Here is a 20,138-nt window from a genome sequence, read left to right on the forward strand (position 1 = left end):
GAACTGACTGAAACCACAGGATCCGGTGTGGAGGCTGAACCTCCTCCAGCCGAGCAAGAGACCCCACCTCAGCCTCCAGAGCCATTGCATCAGGAGGTGACAGTTCCAGCTCCAAGTGAGGATCAAAGTCAGGAGCCTACCACCACTCTACGCCCTACTGCAGAGGCTGAACCTTCTACAGGTCCTGCAAGAGACGACATCTCCCACTCCAGAATACCCTGCGGGTGACACTTCCTTACCCAGGCCTGACTCAAGTCACAGCTCCACCTGTTAGCATAACTTCTCAGCCAGGGTCAACTGAGACAATCCTTCCTTCTGCGCAGTCTTCGGTGGTGCACTCCGCCCAATACCCCCCAGAAAAGGAGCAGTCAGAACAGAGTGTCGTCGCAGAGCACGTCGACATATGTGAGCTGTGTACCTGCAGAAATGAGACGCTGTCGTGCACTGGACTCAGCCCAAATCAGAGGCTCCGCAGTGTGCCTGTTCTAGGGCCCAAGAGCTACAACCACACCTTCACCGTCTTGTAAGAATGGTTTGGTTTTTTTTCTTTGGGGGGGGGGGGGTTGGGGCCGCCGGTGGCGTATGGAGGTTCCCAGGCTAGGGGTGGAATCGGAGCTGGAGCTGCCGGCCTACACCACAGCCACAGCAACGCCAGATCTGAGCCGCGTCTGCGACCTACACCACAGCTCATGGCAACACCGGATCCTTAACCCACTGAGCGAGGCCAGGGACGGAACCTGCGTCCTCATGGATGCTAGTCAGCTTCGTTTCCTCTGAGCCACGACGGAATTCCAAGAATTGCCTTTCCTCATTTGTTCTCTGCATCCCGCCTGGCATGGCAGCCTCTCTTCCAGGTCTTTCTCATCTCCCCAGCCCGTGTTGACTGACTTTCTGTCTTCACTTTTTGTTTGTCAGCGATTCCCTATCTTCGTTCTTCTCACTGTTGTTCCCTCTTCTCCAGTCTGTTCCATATGATTGCCCTTATTCTTTCTCATTCTCCATTTTTTACCCCATTAGTTCGTTAACATCTACTCTTCTCCTGGCTTTGCTCCATCCTCTTCACAGTAACGTGTCCCTTTCCCCATGTCATTGGTGAGAACACAACAAAGGGCTTAAGAGTGGGGATTCTGGAACCAGACTTTGTGGGTTTGAACCCAGGGCAGTCATTTATTAGCTTTTTGACTTACTTTCCGCATCTGTAAAATGGGAATTATGACAGTCACCATCTCACAGAATCGAGACGTGTTGGGCAATTTAGATGAGTTAAGACAGGTGAAGCTTTCATGTCAGTGCCTAGCATGTATTTGATTGTTAGCTATTTTTTTCCTGTGGCCAGCACCCACAGCACGTGAAAGTTCCCTGGCTAGGGCTCGATGCAGAGCTCCAGCTGTCAGCCTACAGCACAGCCACAGCGACGCGGGATCTGAGCCGCATGTCTGAGACGTACACCGCAGCTCACGGCAACCCCGGATCCTTAACCCACTGAGCGGGTCAGGGGTCGAACCCTCATCCTCATGGATACCAGTCGGGTTCATTAACCGCTGAGCCACGAAGGGAACTCCCACTTGTTAGCTATTGTTATGATTATTCAGTCCCTCTGTTATATCTAGAACGCGTCTTTGTCACCTGGCTTTCTCTATGTGGTACCCATTTTGTGCCAAATCAGGGCTAAATACTGTGAGAGCCACGGAAGTGTGGCGTTGTCTCCAGAACAGGACAGTGATATGTGGGAAGAAGAGGAATATGCCTTTAAAAGGGGCGGCGATATATAACAAGGTGTTAGAAGAGCTATAGGAAGGTACCGTAACGCATCCAGCACCGGTCCTCACTGGGGTGTGGCGGCCAGGGAAAGCTGCATGGATAAGCTGAAACTTTAGCTGGGACTTAAAGATTAGCTGTGAGTTGTTAGAGAAAAAGTAGGGGGTGGAGTTCGGGCCTCAGTGTGGCTGTAGCGGTGATCAGGATTTCATCGATCAGTCTGGCTGCCAAGAGCTGGGTCAGGCAACAGCGAAAGATGTGATTATGGAAAACCCTTGACTGTCGGCCACGGAGGTTTGGAAGTTAACGCCCTTAAGATACGGGTGCCATGCAAAGTTTCTAAGCAAGAGACACAGATGATGGAAACAAGGGGGTTATTTTCGTTTCCATATGCAGAGTGATCTAGAGGGGAAAAGGTGAACTCAGGGAGACCACAGTGAATGCTGCAGTGAAATCTAGGAGTAAAGTGAGAAGTTGGAGTGGTTGTGATGGAAGTAGAAAGGAACTGCTGAGAGCACCACGAAGGAAGAACTGACAAGATTTAGCAGTTGACTGGAGCTGGGGCGGGGAGTCCAGGAAAGGGAAAAATCTTGTATGTTGATGCGAGGGATGGTGTAACCGGTGGAAACACAGCAGTCTGGAAGGAGAACCCGTTGGAGGGAGGCGAGCGGAGTTTTGGGCCTCGGGTACTGGTGAGCATAAAGCAATCAGGAGGCTTCTGTTTGAGTGGAACTGTGCCCTAGGCAGATGGGCCTACAGGTATCTGTTTGGACTTATCCCACCCCACGCATAAGAAAACTCCCGTTACTATTTGGATGTATGTCTTACCTTCCGGTCTCTTTCCTTTTTGTTTTTCCCCAGTGAGGTCATGACTTTCCTCCTTGTTCAGTGTGCTTTTTCCTGTGCAGTATGTCTGAGAGAGATTTCCGTGCTGGTCCCTCTAATTTCTGACTGCCTTTACCCTTCTAATACCTGGAGAGATTCAGAGGCCACTGAGCCAAAGCGTGGGTGTTGCCTGACTTAGGATTTCTTTGTTTGGCTGATACTGATACATTTTTGCTATTTTTTTCTCATTGATTTGTCCAAGGAGTCATTTCAGTTTTTATTTATTTATTTATTTATTTTGCTTCTTAGGGCCATAGCTGTGGCACATGGAAGTTCCCAGGCTAGGGGTCGAATCAGGGCTACAGTCACCGTTCTGTGCCACAGCCAAAGCAATGCCAGATCCAAGCCATGTCAGTGACCTACGTGGCACAGGCCAGATCCTTAACCGACTGAGCAAGGCCAGGGGTCGAACCTGCATCCTCGTGGATACTAGTCGGACTTGTTTCTGCTGAGCTATGACAGGAACACCCAGAAGGAGTCATTTGAGGTGACTGGGGGGGGGAAACTTACATTCAGAGTAATTGGCATTATCTATCCAAGGAATTGGACAGATAGGAAGTCAGGTTCCGAGGTAATGCCTCCTTGTTGGTGCCAGTGGCCTCGCATTGCGTCTTTACTAACGGTGCCCACTTGGAAGCTGAAAAGCTGCGGAAATTAGAAAGCTGGTCTCTTCTGCATTTGAATAGTCCCCACAAGGTGGCCATGATTCTCTTACTTATCCTCTTTATTCTTTTGCTGCCTATTAAAGTTATGAACTGTGTTTCTTCACAGAGATTTCCAAGGAAACGCTATTTCTTACATTGATGGAAATACATGGAAGGCATTCCAGTGGGTTGAGACACTGTGAGTATATTCTCTCCAAATATGAATATAACATCTTCCATTGTAAGGTCCTTCTTGGCCCATAATTTTGAGGTCAGAAGCTGTGAGAAAAGTATTTCCCTCTCCATATTTCAAAGCAATCTATTGACTGAAATTCTATGTGTGTGTGTGTCTTTCTTTCTTTCTTTCTCTTCTTTCTTTCTTTCTTCTTTCTTCTTTCTTTCTTTCTTCTTCTTTCTTCTCTTCTCCTTCCTTCCTTCCTTCCTTCCTTCCTTCCTTCCCTCCTTCCCTTCTTCCCTCCTTCCTTCCTTTCTTCTTTCTTTCTTTCTTCCTTAGGGCCATACCCACAGCTTATGGAAATTCCCAGGCTAGGGGTTGAATTGGAGCTGTAGCCGCAGGCCTACGCCACAGCCACAGCAACATGAGATCTGAGCTGTATCTGCGACTTACACTGCACCTCACAGTTACACTGGATCCTCAACCCACTGAGCAGGGCCAGGGCCTGAACCCGCATCCTCACAGACACTACGGTGGGTTCGTAACCTGCTGAGCCACAATGGGAACTCCAATTTTTTTTAATTGACAGATTTGCTAAATATTATATGTAGTTTTTATTGTCCATGATGGTATCTGACTTGGAGATTTTATTTCTCAAACTTGTAAGAAAAATGAAAGTCATTTGGCACAAGAGATAGATAACGTTAGTTTCCTCTGGGGAGTGGAGCGTGCTGGTAGATTGAGGGTCAGGGGTCAGAGCAAAACCTTGGATTGTGTCCTCCATACCTTTGGAATTTTGAGCCAGGTGAGTATATATATATATATATATATATATATATATATATATATATATGCTACATAATTTTAAAAACTAAATTGAAATTTACAATATTTAAAAAGCATGTGTTTGGGAGTCTAGTGAGGTTTGAGGATTTCTAAATTAGCTTGAGGTTTGTATCTTATAAACAGAGGTTCCTAACTTGGGGTCACTGGTTACCCAGGGCAGGATTTCTTAACCTACCCCCAGTCCCCACGTATATCTCATTGGCAATCTGTAGAAGCTCTGTCCTTGGGGTAATGTTTTTAACTGTATAATAAGGTAAGGCATTCCCATTGTGGCTCAGCAGTAACAAACCCTCCTAGGATCCATGAGGATGCGGGTTTGATCCCTGGCCTTACTCAGTGGGTTAAGGATCCGGCGTTGCCGTGAACTATGGTGTAGGTCGCAGACGCAGCGTGGATCTGGCGTTGCTGTGGCTGTGGCTGGCGGCTGTGGCTGGCGGCTGCAGCTCTGATTCAACCCCTAGCTTGGGAACTGCATGTGCCATGGGTGCGGCCCTAAAAAGACAACAACAACAACAACAACAAAACCCACATGAACCCTGGAGTTATGCTACCACAAGTCAAAGAACTATGAGCAATCAGGAGAGGGGCCTGGAACAGATCCTTCTAGGAACTTCAGAGAGGGCGTGGCCCTGCCAACATCTTGGTCTCAGACTTCTCACTTACAGAACTGAGAGACAATAAATTTCTATTAAAAAAATCAATCAATAAATGTATAATAAGTTCAAGTATCTAGAAAGACAAAGGAAACCAATTATATTGAAATGGTTTTCATAATATTTTTCAAATTAATGATATATATTCAACTAATGAGTTCCTGGCGAGCTCAGTAGAAACGAATTTGACTAGCATCCATGAGAACGCAGGTTCGATCCCTGTCCTTGCTCAGTGGGTTAAGGATCTGGCGTTGCCGAGGGCTGTGGTGTAGGTCGCAGATGCTGCTTGGATCCTGTGTTGTTGTGGACTGTGGTGTAGGCCAGCAGCTACAGCCCTGATTTGACCCCTAGCCATGGGTACAGTCCTAGAAAAAGGTGGGGGGGGGGCAACAAATAAAATTAATGATATAGTAATAAATATGCTACGCTTAACTCAAAGCCCAAGATACAGTGGTAGGGCTAATAACTACTATAACTGCAGGGCAGCGATGAGAATAAATGATAGTTCAAGATATGTGCGAGAGAAGTATTAACAGAGGAATTGAGAGGATGAGAGTCTTGTGGGGGTGGGGGGGAGCACATGTACAATCAAGATTTAAAGGTATTACGCTTCTTAAGATTTATTTGGTTTATCTGACATGAACCAGGGAAAAGGAAAAATCAGGAATCAGACCTCACTTAGGAGGAGGTTTGCATTGTTGGGAAGTAACAATAGTAGTGGGAGTTGCATGAATGGGCCTGTTGACGGTGCCAGACAGGGTCCTAAGCCCATTATGTGGATCCAGTTCATGCACTCGTCACAACAGCCTAATGGGGGAAGGTATCATTATCCCCATGAAGAAGCCGAGTCTTGGCGAAATGAAGCATGTTGGCTCAGGTCTCTCTCTTCATGAAGTGGGGGAGCCAACGTTTGAACCAAGGCCTTTGGAGCCCTGAGCTCCTGTGTTGAACCACTAGGCTGTATTACAGCCACCGTTTACTTCATAGCCACTGTGTTTTGGGTTCCTTACATGCACCAGTACATGCAACTGCTGACATGTTCATTAGGATGTGTGTAAAAAAAAAGATCTGCAACAAATGTGTGATATGAAATGATCTGTGATTTCTCCTGGGGACCAAATTCACCGTGTTGCTGTCCACTGTGGTTTGTTGCCTACGTTCACAGTGGAAGGAAATGCTCATTTTCGTTAGAGATTTGTGAAAATTGGGATGTAATTTGATTTCCCATCCAAGTGCGGCCCTCTGAATTCAGTCTACTCTATTCACAGACCTCTGCCATAGAAGGATAGCCCACAAATGGAAATTGCTTGCATACCTTTGCATGTGTTCAAGAAAGTTCAGTTTCCTAGGGAAAAGGACCATTGCTCTTATGAAATTCTCAAGGGATTCTTGTCTCAAAAGATTGAGATTTTATACATAAGTGTAGAATTTCAAGTGTGTAAAAAGTTAAAATATATAGAAAAACAAAGGGATGCTGGTGGTCTTCCTTCTTGACGTGAATGGTGTTACACGAGAGGATTTGTTTTGTAATTATTAAACTGAACAGCTACGTATATTTTAGGGCACATTTTCCCGTTTTTGTTTGTTTTTGTCTTTTGAGGGCCACACCTGTGGCAGCAGGGAGGTTTCCAGGCTAGGGGTCCAATCGGAGCCGTGGCCTGCCAGCCTGCACCACAGCCACAGCAACACAGGGTCCGAGCCGCATCTGCAATATACACCACAGCTCATGACAATGCCAGATCCTTGATCCACTGAGCAAGGCCAGGGATCGAACCTGCGTCGTCATGGATGCTAGTCGGGTTTGCTAACTGCTGAGACATGATGGGAACTCCCACATTTTAGCTTTTTAAAAAAATTTAATGTGGGAAAAAAGTCAAAGGGCATCGTATGCAGCCCTAACCCTCCTGTAGTTCTGTATGGGGCTTCCCAATATGGTTTGGGAAAAGAGAAGAGAAGGGCAGCTCTGTATATTAATTTTGTATCCTGCGACTTTGCCGAGTTCATTGATGAGCTCTTTAACAGTTTTCTGGTAGTCTTTAGGATTCTCTAGGTATAGTATCGTGTCATCTGCGCATAGTGATGGTTTTACTTCTTCCTTTCCAGTTTGGATTCCTTTTATCTCTTTTACTTCTCTGATTGCTGTGGCTGGGACTTCCAAAACGATGTTGAATAGTAGTGGCGAGAGCGGACATCCTTGTCTTGTTCCTGATCTCAGTGGGAATTCTTTCAGCTTTTCACCACTGAGAATGATGATGTTAGCTCTGGGTTTGTCATATATGGCCTTTATTATGTTGAGGTAGGTTCCCTCTATGCCCACTTTCTGAAGGTTGTTTCGTTTTGTTTTGTTTTTTTCTATCAGAAATGGGTGTTGTGTTTTGTCACAGGCTTTTTCTGCGTCTATTGAGAGGGTCATACGGTTTTTATTCTTCAGTTTGTTAATGTGGTGTATCACACTGATTGATTTGTGGATTTTTTTTTATAATTTTTTTTTATTTTCCCACTGTACAGCAAGGGGGTCAGGTTATCCTTACATGTATACATTACAATTACATTTTCCCCCACCCTTTCTTCTGTTGCAACATGAGTATCTAGACAAAGTTCTCAATGCTATTCAGCAGGATCTCCTTGTAAATCTATTCTAAGTTGTGTCTGATAAGCCCAAGCTCCTGATCCCTCCCACTCCCTCCCCCTCCCATCAGGCAGCCACAGGTCTCTTCTCCAAGTCCATGATTTTCTTTTCTGAGGAGATGTTCATTTGTGCTGGATATTAGATTCCAGTTATGAGTGATATCATATGGTATTTGTCTTTGTCTTTCTGGCTCATTTCACTCAGGATGAGATTCTCTAGCTCCATCCATGTTGCGGCAAATGGCATTATGTCATTCTTTTTTATGGCTGAGTCATATTCCATTGTGTATATATACCACGTCTTCCGAATCCAATCCTCTGTCGATGGACATTTGGGTTGTTTCCATGTCCTGGCTATTGTGAATAGTGCTGCAGTGAACATGCGGGTGCACGTGTCTCTTTTAAGTAGAGTTTTGTCCGGATAGATGCCCAAGAGTGGGATTGCGGGGTCATGTGGAAGTTCTATGTATAGATTTCTAAGGTATCTCCAAACTGTTCTCCATAGTGGCTGTACCAGTTTCCATTCCCACCAACAGTGCAGGAGGGTTCCCTTTTCTCCACAGCCCCTCCAGCACTTGTTATTTGTGGACTTATTAATGATGGCCATTCTGACTGGTGTGAGGTGATATCTCATGGTAGTTTTGATTTGCATTTCTCTTATAACCAGCGATGTTGAGCATTTTTTCCTGTGTTTGTTGGCCATCTGTATATCTTCTTTGGAGAAATGTCTATTCAGGTCTTTTGCCCATTTTTCCATTGATTGATTGGTTTTTTTGCTGCTGGGTTGTATAAGTTGTTTATATATTCTAGAGATTAAGCCCTTGTCGGTTGCATCATTTGAAGCTGTTTTCTCCCATTCTGTAAGTTGTCTTTTTGTTTTCTTTTGGGTTTCCTTTGCTGTGCAAAAGCTTTTCAGTTTGATGAGGTCCCATGGGTTTATTTTTGCTCTAATTTCTATTGCTTTGGGAGACTGACCTGAGAAAATATTCATGATGTTGCTGTCAGAGAGTGTTTTGCCTATGTTCTCTTCTAGGAGTTTGATGGTGTCCTGTCGTCTATTTAAGTCTTTCAGCCATTTTGAGTTTATTTTGGTGCATGGTGTGAGGGTGTGTTCTAGTTTCCTTGCTTTGCATGCAGCTGTCCAGGTTTCCCAGCAATGCTTGCTGAATAGACTTTCTTTTTCCCATTTGATGTTCTTGCCTCCCTTGTCAAAGATTAATTGACCATAGGTGTCAGGGTTTATTTCCGGATTCTCTATTCTGTTCCATTGGTCTGTCTGTCTGTTTTGATACCAGTACCACACTGTTTTGATGACTGTGGCTTTGTAGTATTTCTTGAAGTCTGGGAGAGTGATGCCTCCTGCTTGGTTTTTGTTTCTCAGGATTGCTTTGGCGATTCTGGGTCTTTTGTGGTTCCATATAAATGTTTGGATTGTTTGTTCTAGTTCTGTGAAAAATGTCCTGGGTCATTTGATAGGGATTGCATTGAATCTGTAGATTGCTTTGGGTAGTATGGCCATTTTTACAATATTGATTTTCTCAATCCAGGAACATGGAATATCTTTCCATTTCTTTACATCTTCTTTGATGTCTTTGATTAAAGTTTTATAGTTCTTGGCATATAGGTCCTTTACCTCCTTGGTCAGGTGTATTCCGAGGTATTTGATTTTGTGAGGTGCAATTTTAAAAGGTATCGTATTTTTGTATTCCTTTTCTAATATTTCATTGCTGGTATACAGAAATGCAACTGACTTCTGAATGTTAATCTTATATCCTGCTACTTTGCTGAATTTATTAATCGGTTCAAGGAGTTTTGGGGTTGAGTCCTTAGGGTTTTCTATGTATAGTATCATGTCATCTGCATACAGTGACAGTTTTATCTCTTCTCTTCCTATATGGATGCCTTTTATTTCTTTGGTTTGTCTAATTGCTGTGGCTAGGCCTTCCAAAACTATGTTGAAGAGCAGTGGTGAGAGTGGGCATCCCTGTCTTGTTCCAGATTTGAGTGAGAAGGCTTTCAGTTTTTCCCCATTGAGTATTATATTTGCTGTGGGTTTATCATAAATGGCTTTGATTATATTCAGAAATGTTCCCTCTATACCCACTTTGGCGAGGGTCTTGATCATGAATGGATGTTGGACTTTGTCAAATGCTTTTTCTGCGTCTATTGAGATGATCATATGATTTTTGACTTTTTTTTTGTTAATGTGGTGTATGATGCTGATTGATTTGCGTATGTTGAACCATCCTTGTGAACCTGGGATGAACCCAACCTGGTCATGGTGTATAATTTTTTTGGTATGTTGTTGGATTCGCTTGGCTAAGATTTTGTTGAGAATTTTTGCATCTGTATTCATCAATGATATTGGGCGATAGTTTTCTTTTTTGGTGGTATCTCTGTCTGGTTTTGGAATGAGGGTGACGGTGGCATCATAGAATGTCCTTGGGAGTATTCCTTCTTCTTCCACCTTTTGAAAGAGTTTAAGGAGGATGGGCACCAATTCCTCTTTATATGTTTGATAAAATTCACCTGTGAAGCCATCTGGTCCTGGACTTTTATTTGTAGGGAGTGATTTTATGACCTCTTCAATTTCATTTCTAGTGATCGGTCTGTTCAGTTGGTCTGTTTCTACTTGATTCAGTTTTGGCAGGCTGTAAGATTCTAGAAAATTGTCCATTTCTTCCAGATTGTCACACTTGTTGCCATATAGTTGTTCATAGTATTCTCTTATGGTTTTTTGTATTTCTGCTGTATCCGTTGTGATTTCTCCTTTTTCATTTATACTTTTGGTTATTTGGGTTCTTTCTCTCCTCTTTTTAGTGAGTCTGGCCAGGGGTTTGTCAATTTTGTTTACCTTTTCAAAGAACCAGCTCTTGGTTTTATTAATTTTCTCTATTGTTTTTTGAGTCTCTATTTTATTGATTTCTTCTTTGATCTTTATAATTTCCTTCCTTCTGCTGACTTTAGGCCTTTTTTGTTCTTCTTTTTCTAATTCGTTTAGGTGGAGGGTTAAGTTGTCAATTGGGATCTTTCTTCTTTTTTGAGAAAGGCCTGTATTGCTATAAATTTCCCTCTGAGCACTGCTTTCGCAGCATCCCATAGATTTTGAGCGGTTGTGTCTTCATTATCATTTGTTTCAAGGTAGTTTTTAATTTCTTTCTTGATTTCCTCATTGACCCATTGGTTTTTGAGTAGCATGTTGTTTAGTCTCCATGCAGTAGGTTTTTTCTCTTTCCTTTTCCCATGGTTGGTTTATAATTTCATGGCATTGTGGTCAGAGAAGATACTTGAGATAATTTCTATGCTCCTAAATTTGTTGATATTAGCTTTGTGTCCCAAGATGTGGTCGATTCTTGAGAATGTTCCATGAGCATTTGAGAAGAATGTGTATTCTGCTTTTTTTGGATGTAGTGTCCTGAAGATATCAATGAAGTCTAACTTTTCTATTGTTTCCTTTAGGATCTCTGTTGGTCTATTGGTTTTCTGTCTAGAGGATCTGTCCATTGATGTGAGGGGGGTATTAAGGTCTCCTACTATGATTGTATTCTCATCAATATCTCCCTTTATGTCTGTTAATATTTGTTGTATGTATCTGGGTGCTCCTGTATTTGGGGCATATATGTTGACGATAGTAACATCCTCTCCTTGGATGGATCCCTTAATCATTAAGTAGTGTCCTTCTTTGTCTTGCTTTATGTCTTTTGTTTTAAAGTCTATTTTGTCTGATATGAGCGTTGCGACTCCTTCTTTTCTGTTGTGTCTATTGGCGTGAAATATTTTTCCCCACCCTTTCACTTTCAATCTGTATGTATCTTTTGTCCTAAGGTGAGTTTCTTGTAGGCAGCATATTGAAGGTTTTTGCCTTTTTCTCCACTCAGCCACTCTGTGTCTTTTGATTGGGGCATTCAGTCCATTGACATTTAAGGTGATAATTGATAGATGATTATTTATTGCCATTTGAACCTCATGTTCCAGTTGATTCTATGGTTCTCCATTCTTCCTTTCTTTCTTTCTTTTTTTTTTTTTTGGTTGGATGGTCTCCTGTTATCTGCTTGAGTGTATTTTTTTTTTCATTTTTTGCAAATGCAATATTTGGTTTTGGCTTGTGGTTGCCCTGTTTTTTAAGTATGCTAACCCCTTCCCATAATTGTGTGTTTTAGCCTGATGGTCCTGTAAGTTCAAACACTTCATTACTATATTAAAATTAAGAGGAGAAACATACAAACAAACAAAAAGGGTTATTTACTTCCTAACATCCCTTGCCCACATTTTATGGTTTTGATGACTCTTTTTTATTTTTTTCTTTTTAATTTTATTTTGTTTGAAGCATGGTCATGATTAAATCTGTATGCTGGCTTATTTGAGTGACTGCTCTCTGATTGCGGTTTCCTCAGTCCTAGTTCTTCCTCTTCTTTTTTTTTTTCTTTTCTTTTTTCTTCCCTTTCCTTCCTTTCTTTTTGGTTTAGAGAAGCCCTTTCAATATTTCCTTTAACCTGGGTTTTGTGTTGCTGTATTCTTTAAGTTTTTGTTTGTTGGAAAAAAATTTTATTTCCCCTTCTATTTTAAATGATATTCTTGCTGGATAGAGTATTCTAGGTTGCATATTTTTTCCTTTTAGCACTTTAAATATCTCTTGCCATTCCCTCCTGGCCTGTAGTGTTTCTGTAGAGAAAAGAGCTGATATTCTTACGGGGGTTCCCTTGTAGGTAACATTCTGTTTTTCTCTTGCTGCCTTTAGGATCCTCTCTTTATCACTAACTTTTGCCATTTTTATTATGATGTGTCTTGGTGTGGGTCTATTTGGGTTCAGTTTGTTTGGGGCCCTCTGTGCTTCTTGTATCTTGAACTCAGTATCCTTTAGATTTGGGAAGTTTCCAGCGATAATTTCTTCAAATATATTTTCCATCCCCTTATCTTTTTCTACTCCTTCTGGAATTCCTATTATGCGTAGATTGGCCCGCAGTATATTATCCCATAGGTCTCTTATATTGCTTTCCAGTTTTTTGATTCGGTTTTCTGTCTGTTGACCGGATTGAGTGATTTCCATTATTCTATCTTCCATATCACTGATTCATTCTTCTGCATTATTCATTCTGGTTTTTACTGCCCTTAGTTCAGTTTGCATCTCTGCCAATGAATGTTCTAGTTTTTCTTGGCTCCTCCTTATATTTTCTAGTTCCTTTCTGAGGGTATCTGCATTACTGTTCATATCTCCTCTTAATTCCTTCAGTATTTTCACTATTTCTCTTTTGAACTCCAGGTCTGTCAGACTGCAGAGATCTGTTTCATTGTTGACTGTTTTAGGTGAGTTCTCCTGTTGGTTTGACTGGGGGTGGTTTCTCAGCTTCTTCATCTTGCTTGTTGTTTTCTTTCTCCTGAGGGAGTTGTACTCTCCGTTATCGGGCAGTGTTTGCCTTGTCACTGCCGTGGAATATTTCCTGAGGGCTGGCGTTGTTGGTCAATCTTTTTTTGAGGCAGTGTGGCTTTTCTGGAGTGTTGATGGGGCTAACGGTGTTTCTTTGAAGCAAAGGAGGACTTCCTGAGGGCAGACAGGACTGGGAGGTCCACACCACGATGGTAGCAGATTTCACTTGGTCATGCAGATCTTGCTCTGGTGTTTTTAGGCTGTGGGGTTCTTGCAGGGGGTTGGCGGTGTTGGGCAGCTGTTCCTCAGGAGTGTGCAGCATCCCCTGGGGGCTGGAGCAGCTATCTGGGTCACTGAGAACCTAAGAGGCTCTTCCCTAGGGCAGCCCAACTCAGAGGGACGGCCTGCGAATGTAGGTGGATCTTTTCACAGTCTGGCCAAGCTTGTTGCAGCTTTTCTGGGCTGCAGGGGGTCCTCCAGGGGGCTCGTGGTGCTGAGCAGCTATTCCGTGGGAGTGGGGCACCCCCTGGGGGCTTGGGTGGGTAGCAGGGCCGTTGGAAACCCAAGAGGCTCCTCCCCAGGGCAGCCTGACTCAGAAAAACTGTCCGAGAATTAGGCAGATCTATTCACGGCCTGGCTAGGCTTGTTCTAGCTTTTCTGGGCTGCAGGCCTTTTCTCGGGGGCTGGTGGTGTTTGGTGCTGCTCTGCGGAAGTGTAGCCCCTCCAAAGGGCAAACAGGCCTGTGCAGGGACAGCCCCTGTGGTGGTAGGCTTCAGGCAATTGTTGAGGCCAGCCCTCCTGGATGGCAGGCAGCCCCAGGTTCGGCCAGAGCATAGGAGGTGATGGGGGTGGGGGGAGGGGATGCACTGGGAAGCACAGCTTTCGGCTAGCTAGCGGGCCTGTAAGCTTGCTGTGGCGTGGGGGGTATTCTATGGGGACCCACCCCTTCTTCTCTCCCCTCCCCAGCACGGGCACAGACCAGGCTCTTCTCCCAGATTCCCTCTGATGCGGCTTTCCACTTCCCCGCCCCTAGAGTATTGCTCCCTTCCTCTGCGACAGCTTTGTTTTCTAGTCTCCCAGGCAGTCTCTGCCCCGTCAAATGGTTTCTAGACCTCCCAAGCAGTTTCCGCTCCGCCCCGCCCCCCAGCCCGTTCTCGGGGACTATCCTCTGGAGCCGAGGTCTTGGTGCCCAGCCCCCACCCAGGCGTCCCCCGGCCCTTTCCCGGGGACTAACCTCTGGAGCTGAGGACTCGGTGCCCAGCCCCCACCCAGGCGTCTCAATTTTTGGTGACTGTGCCCGTAGTTCAGACGGTCCGTTCGGTTCTTGATCGGCTTTTCCGTACTCCAACTTACTGCTACACTCTTCTCTGCATCTGGAGATTCCTCCGGTTCATTTGATCTTTCCCCCGTGTAGGTGACTTTCCAGGGTGCGGGATCCCTTTCTCCTCCGCAATTCCCTTTCGGGAGCGCCCGTCCCGCTCAGATTCACCTTCTCTCACTCTCCTCTTTTCTCCCGTTCTGCCCAGTAATGTCGCAAACTTCTTGCCGTTATTGGAGTTTAGGTTCCTCTGCCAGCGATTGGTTGCTGTTCTGTGCGAGTCACTTATTCTGTAGATGTGCTTTTTTTGTTGTGTTTGTGGGAGAGGGCGAGCGTGTCCCCCTACTCCTCCGCCATCTTGTCCTCTCCTCTGATTTGTGGATATTGAAGAACCCTTGCATCCCTGGGATAAATCCCACTTGATCATGAGGTACAATCCTTTTGAATGTATTGCTGGATTCGGTTTGCTGGTATCTTGAGGATTTTTGCATCTGTGTTCCTCAATGAAATTGTCCTGTAGTTTTCTTTTTTTTTTTTTTGTGGTATCTTTGTCTGGTTTTGGTATCAGGGTGATGGTGGCCTCATAGAATGAGTTTGGGAGTGTCCCTTCCTCTTCCATCTTTTAGAATAGTTTCGGAAGGATAGGTGTTAGCTCTTCTCTAAGTGCTTGATAGAATTTGCCTGTGAAGCCGCCTGGTTCTGGACTTTTGTTTGTTGGAGAAGTGTTTTTAATCACAGTTTCCATTTCAGTACTTGTGATGGGTCCGTTCATCTTTTCTGTTTCATCTGGTTTAGTCTTGGGAGATTGTGCTTTTCTAAGAATGTGTCCATTTCTTCTAGGTTTTCTGTTTTATCGGCATATAGTTCTGTATAGTAGTCTCCTATGATCCTTTGTATTTCTGTGATGTGCGTTGTTACTTCTCCTTTTTCATTTCTAATTTTATTGCTTTGAGTCCTCTCTCTTTTTTTCTTGATAAGTCTGGCTAAGGGTTTATCGATTTTGTTGATCTTGTCAAAGAACCAGCTTTTCGTTTGATTGATCTTTTCTGTGGTTTTCTTCGTTTCTATTTCATTGATTTCTGCTCTGGTCTTTAGATTTCTGTCCTCGTACTAACTTTAGGTCTTGTCTGTTCTCTCTCGAGCTGCTTTAGATATAAAGTTAGCTTGTTTATTTGAGCTTTTTCTTGGTTCCCGAGGTAGGCTTGTATTGCTATAAACTTTCCTCTCAGAACGGCTTTTGCTGCACCCCATAGGTTTTGGAGTGTCGTATCTTTGTTGTCATTTGCTTCTAGGTATTTTTAAATTTCCTCTTCGATTTCTTCAGTGATCCATTGGTAGTTTAGTGGCGTGTTGTTTAGTCTCCACGTGTTTGTGGTTTTTGCAGTTTTTTTCTTGTTGTTGATTTCCACCCACAGAGCGTTGTGGTGGGAAAAGACGCTTGACGTGATTTCAATTTTCTTAAAGTTACCGAGGCTTGATTTGTAGCCCAGGATGTGATCAGTCTTAGAGAATGTTCCATGTGCACTTGAGAAGAATGTGTATTCTGTTGCTTTTGGGTGGCATGTCCTATTAAGTCCATCTGGTCTAAGGCTTCATTCGGGGCCTGTGTTTCCTTATTGATTTTCTGTCTGGATGATGTGTCCATTGCTGTAAGTGGGGTGTTAAAGTCCCCCACTGTGATTGTGTTATTGTCGGTTTGTCCTTTTAAGGTTGTTAGCAGTTGCCTTACATATTGTGGTGATCCTATGTCGGGTGCGTAGATATTTAGAATTGTTATATGTCTTCTTCTTGGGTTGATCCTTTGATGATTAGGTAGTGACCTTCCTTGTCTCTTCATTTTAAGATCTATTTTGTCCGATATGAGTAGTGCTACTCCAGCTTCTTTTGATTCCCATTTGCGTGGGATATTTTCTTCCATCCTCTCGCTTTTGATTTGTATGTGTCCCTGGGAGTGAAGAGGGTCTCTTGAAGACAGCATATATGTGGGTCTTGTTTTGTATCCATTCAGCCAGTCTGTGTCTTTTGGTTGGGGTGTTTAGTCCATTATTAACATTTAAGGTAATTATTGGTATGTGTGTTCTTATTGCCATTGTGTTAATTGCTTTGGATTTGTTTTTGTTGCTCTTTTTTCTTCCCTTCTTCTCTTGTTCTCTCCTCTTGCGGTTTGATGACGATCTTTAGTGTTGTATTTGGGTTGATTTTTCTTATTGTTTGTGTATCAATTGTAGATTTTTGATTTGCAGCTGCTGTGAAGTTTTGATAGGAGAGTCTAAACATATGCGAAATTGTTTTAAGTTGTTGGTCTCTTAATTGCAAGTGCATCTCCAGTGTCCTGCTTCCGTACCCTCCCCTTCTCACCATTTCTGACTTTGGTGGCATAATTGTGTGTGGATGATTTCGTATCTTTACTGTATGTTATACCTTTACTGGTGAGCCTTGTCATTTGTGGTATTTTTGTTTCTGGTTGCGGCCTTCTCTTTCCTGCCTAGAGAAGTTCCTTTAGTATTTGTTGTAAGGCTGGTTTAGTGTTGCTGAATTCTCTTAGCTTTTGCTTATCTGTAAAAGCTTTTGATTTCTCCTTCAAATCTGAATGAGAGCCTGTCTGGGTAAAGTAGTCTCAGTTGGAGGTTTTTTCCTTTCATCACATTAAGTGTATCGTGCCACTCCCTTCTGGCCTGCAGAGTTTCTGCTGAGAAATCTGCTGATAGCCTTATCGGGGTTCCCTTGTATGTTATTTGTTTCTTTTCCCTAGCTGCTTTCAGTCTTTTCTCTTTGTCTTTAATTTTGGTCAGTTTGATTAATATGCATCTCGGGGTGTTCCTCCTTGGGTTTATTTTATATGGTACTCGTGGTGCTTCCTGGATTTGAGTGAGTGGTTCCTTTCCCGTGTTAGGGAAGTTTTCGGCTATTATCTCTTTGAATGTTTTTTCTGTCCCTTTCTCTCTCTCTTTTCCTTCTGGCACCCCTATGATACGGATGTTGGTGCATTTAACATTGTCCCAGAGTTCTCTGAGACTCTCTTTATTTGTTTCCCGTCTTTTTTCTGTTCTGCATCAGCGATTTCCACTAGTCTGTCCTCCACCTGGCTTATTCATTCTTCCGCCTCCTGTATTCTGCTGTTGGCTGCTTCTACATGAATTTTTTATTTCAGTTAATTGTATTTTGCATCTCTTCTTGCTTAAGTTTTATATCTTGTAATTCTTTGCTCAGTGTTTCCTGTACATTGTCCATCTTCGCCTCCAGTTTATTTCCAATGTCTTGCATCATCTTCAGCATCAGCAGTCTAAAGTCTTTTTCCTGGAGGCTGAGAATCTCCTGATCACTTGGCTGTTTTTCTGTTTTGTTTTGTTTTTTTTTCTTTCTCCCTTCTCTGGGTATAGTTGGCTGTCTTTTCCTTTTTATAGGTTTTTGGTGTGGTGACCTTTTTATAGATGGTAGAGTTGTAGCCTCTCTCACTTCTGGTGTCTGCCCCCCTTGTGGCTGAAGTTGGTCTGGGGGCTTGCAGTAGGCTTCCTGATGGGAAGGAGTGGTGCCTGCCCACTGGTAGGTGGAGCTGATTTCTATCCCTCTGGTGGGTGGGGCTTTGTCTCTGGGTGAGATTAGAGGCAGAGGCTGTGTGCCTGGGGGGTCTTTAGGCAGCCTGTTTACCAATGATGGCTGGGGCTGTGATCCCACCTGGATTGTGGTTTGGCTTGGGGCTTCTCAGTGCTGATGGGCGGGTCCAGATTTTTCCCAAATGGCCACCTCCAGAGAAAGGCACACTGATGAATATTCCCAAGAGCTTTGCTTCCAATGTCCTTCCCCCACAACAAGCCACATTCACCCCCTGTTTTCCCAGGAGATCCTCCAAGAACTGCAGTCAGGTCTGATCCAGAGTCCTCTGGAGCTTTTGCTTTTCCCTGGGACCCAGCGCAGGCAGAAGTCTGTGTGCACCTTTTAAGAATGGGGTCTCCGTTTCCCCCAGTCCCGTGGAGCTCTTGCACACAAGCCCCACTGGCCTTCAATGCCAGATGCTTGGGGAGCTCTTTCTCCAATGCCAGATCCCCAGGCATGGGGACTTGACGTGGGGCTCAGAACTCTCACTCCTGTGGGTGAGTCTCTGTGAACCAGTTCCTTTCCAGTCTGTGGGGCGTCCCACCCGGGAGGTATGGGGTTGCTTCTATGGCATAATCGCCCCTCCTACCTCCTGATGTGGCCTCCTCTTTGTCTTCTGGAGTAGGATATCTTTTTGAACGTTTCCAGTCCATTTGGTTGAAGATTGCTCAGCGTTTGGTTGTAATTTTGTTGTTTTTAGGAGAGAAGTTGAGCTCCAGTCCTTCTATTCCGCCATCTTAATCCCGTCTCCGCTGGGTTTCCCACTGTCAATCCTTTGGGTTCTGCAGTTCCTGCCGGTCAGGCAAAAGTTGCTGTCTTTCTGAGGCTCCTGCTAGCTCTGCAGCATGGCGGAGACGTTTCCCCAGGACTCTCAGCTCTGCCTCGGGAGCAAGGGGTCCCGGCAGGTGCTCTTCCTTATCCCACACTCGCCCCAGAACTCCAAGTCCTACACTCAGCCCCTGAGCAGCCTTCGGGGTCACCCGATGCCCCTGCCAGCTGAACCAGGAGGCGGAGGCGGAGGCGGCAAGCCCCAGCAAGGAGCACAACCAGCTCTGCAAGGTTGATGCCAACCAGAGCTGAACTCTAACAGAGACTTTGTGGTCTAAAGAATAGACGTTAACTATGTGATTTGGTGGGAAGATTGGATGGGTTGGGGTGTGTGTGCGAGAGAGAGAGAGAGAGAGAGAGAGAGAGAGAGAGAGAGAGAGAGAGATGATGGGGGGGAGGGGAGAGGGGGAGAGAGAGAGCAGGGGAGGGAGAGAAGGACACAAAGGAGGGCATGAGAAGAAAGGCTGAAATGAAAATAAGAGTAGGGAGTTCCCTGGTGGCCTAGCAGTTATGGATCTGATGTTATCACTGCAGTGGTTCTGATTACAGCTGTGGTGCAGGTTTGATCCCTGGCCTGAGAACTTCCACATGCTATGGGCACAGTCAAAAATTTTTTTGAAAATAAATTATATTAAAACAGAGCAGAGATCACCATCCCTAAGTTAAATAAGACTTGGGTTGTGAGGGAACATGGTGGAGGATGTTGTGAGAAAAAGAATACATGTGTGTCTGACTGGTTCACTTTGCTGTAGAGTAGAAATTGACAGACCACTGGAAATCCATTATAATGGAAAAAATAAAAATCATTTTAAAACAATGGGGGTGGGAGTTCCTGCTGTGGCACAGTAGGTTAAGAGTCCTACTGCAGTGGCTCAGGTGTCTGAGAGGTGAGGGTTTGATCCCCGGCCAGGCACAGTGGGTTAAAGGATCCAATATTTGGCGCAGCCACGGCGTAGGTGGCAGCTGCCACTCAGATTCAATCCCTAGCCTGTGTGTGGCCATAACCATTTTTAAAAAAATAATAATAAATAAAGAGAAAAGAATTAGGGGAGTCCCATCGTGGCTCAGTGGTTACCAATCCGACTAGGAACCATGGGGTTGCAGGTTCAATCCCTGGCCTTGCTCAGTGGGTTAAGGATCTGGTGTTGCCATGACCTGTGGCGTAGGTCACAGACGCGGCTCAGATCCAGCATTGCTGTAGCTCTCGTGTAGCTACAGTTCTGATTCGACTGCTAGCCTGGGAACCTCCATGTGCTGCTAGTATGGCCCTAAAAAGATATTAAAAAAAAAAAAAAAGTATTACAGTGTTTAGGTGTCACCATTGCCCATGTTTTCCCCACATCTGGGAGTCGGTCCTATGTAGTAAATAGTTGTAGTTATTTTGCATTTTGATCCAGAAATAACCTTTTCATTTTTTCAGAATTCTCAGGGATAATGCTTTGAC

General features: G+C 44.3%; 1 long non-coding RNA gene across 1 annotated transcript; it reads left to right on the plus strand.

Moving 5' to 3' along the window:
* The first annotated feature begins 234 nt into the window (after nt 1-234).
* On the plus strand, nt 235-20,138 carry LOC125114049 (uncharacterized). Its single transcript, XR_007131678.1, has 3 exons — nt 235-523; nt 3,415-3,486; nt 20,115-20,138. It is a non-coding gene; the product is annotated as an uncharacterized LOC125114049 (long non-coding RNA).

This window comes from Phacochoerus africanus, chromosome 14 (genome assembly GCF_016906955.1).
Source record: "Phacochoerus africanus isolate WHEZ1 chromosome 14, ROS_Pafr_v1, whole genome shotgun sequence".
Taxonomy (NCBI): Eukaryota; Metazoa; Chordata; class Mammalia; order Artiodactyla; family Suidae; genus Phacochoerus; species Phacochoerus africanus.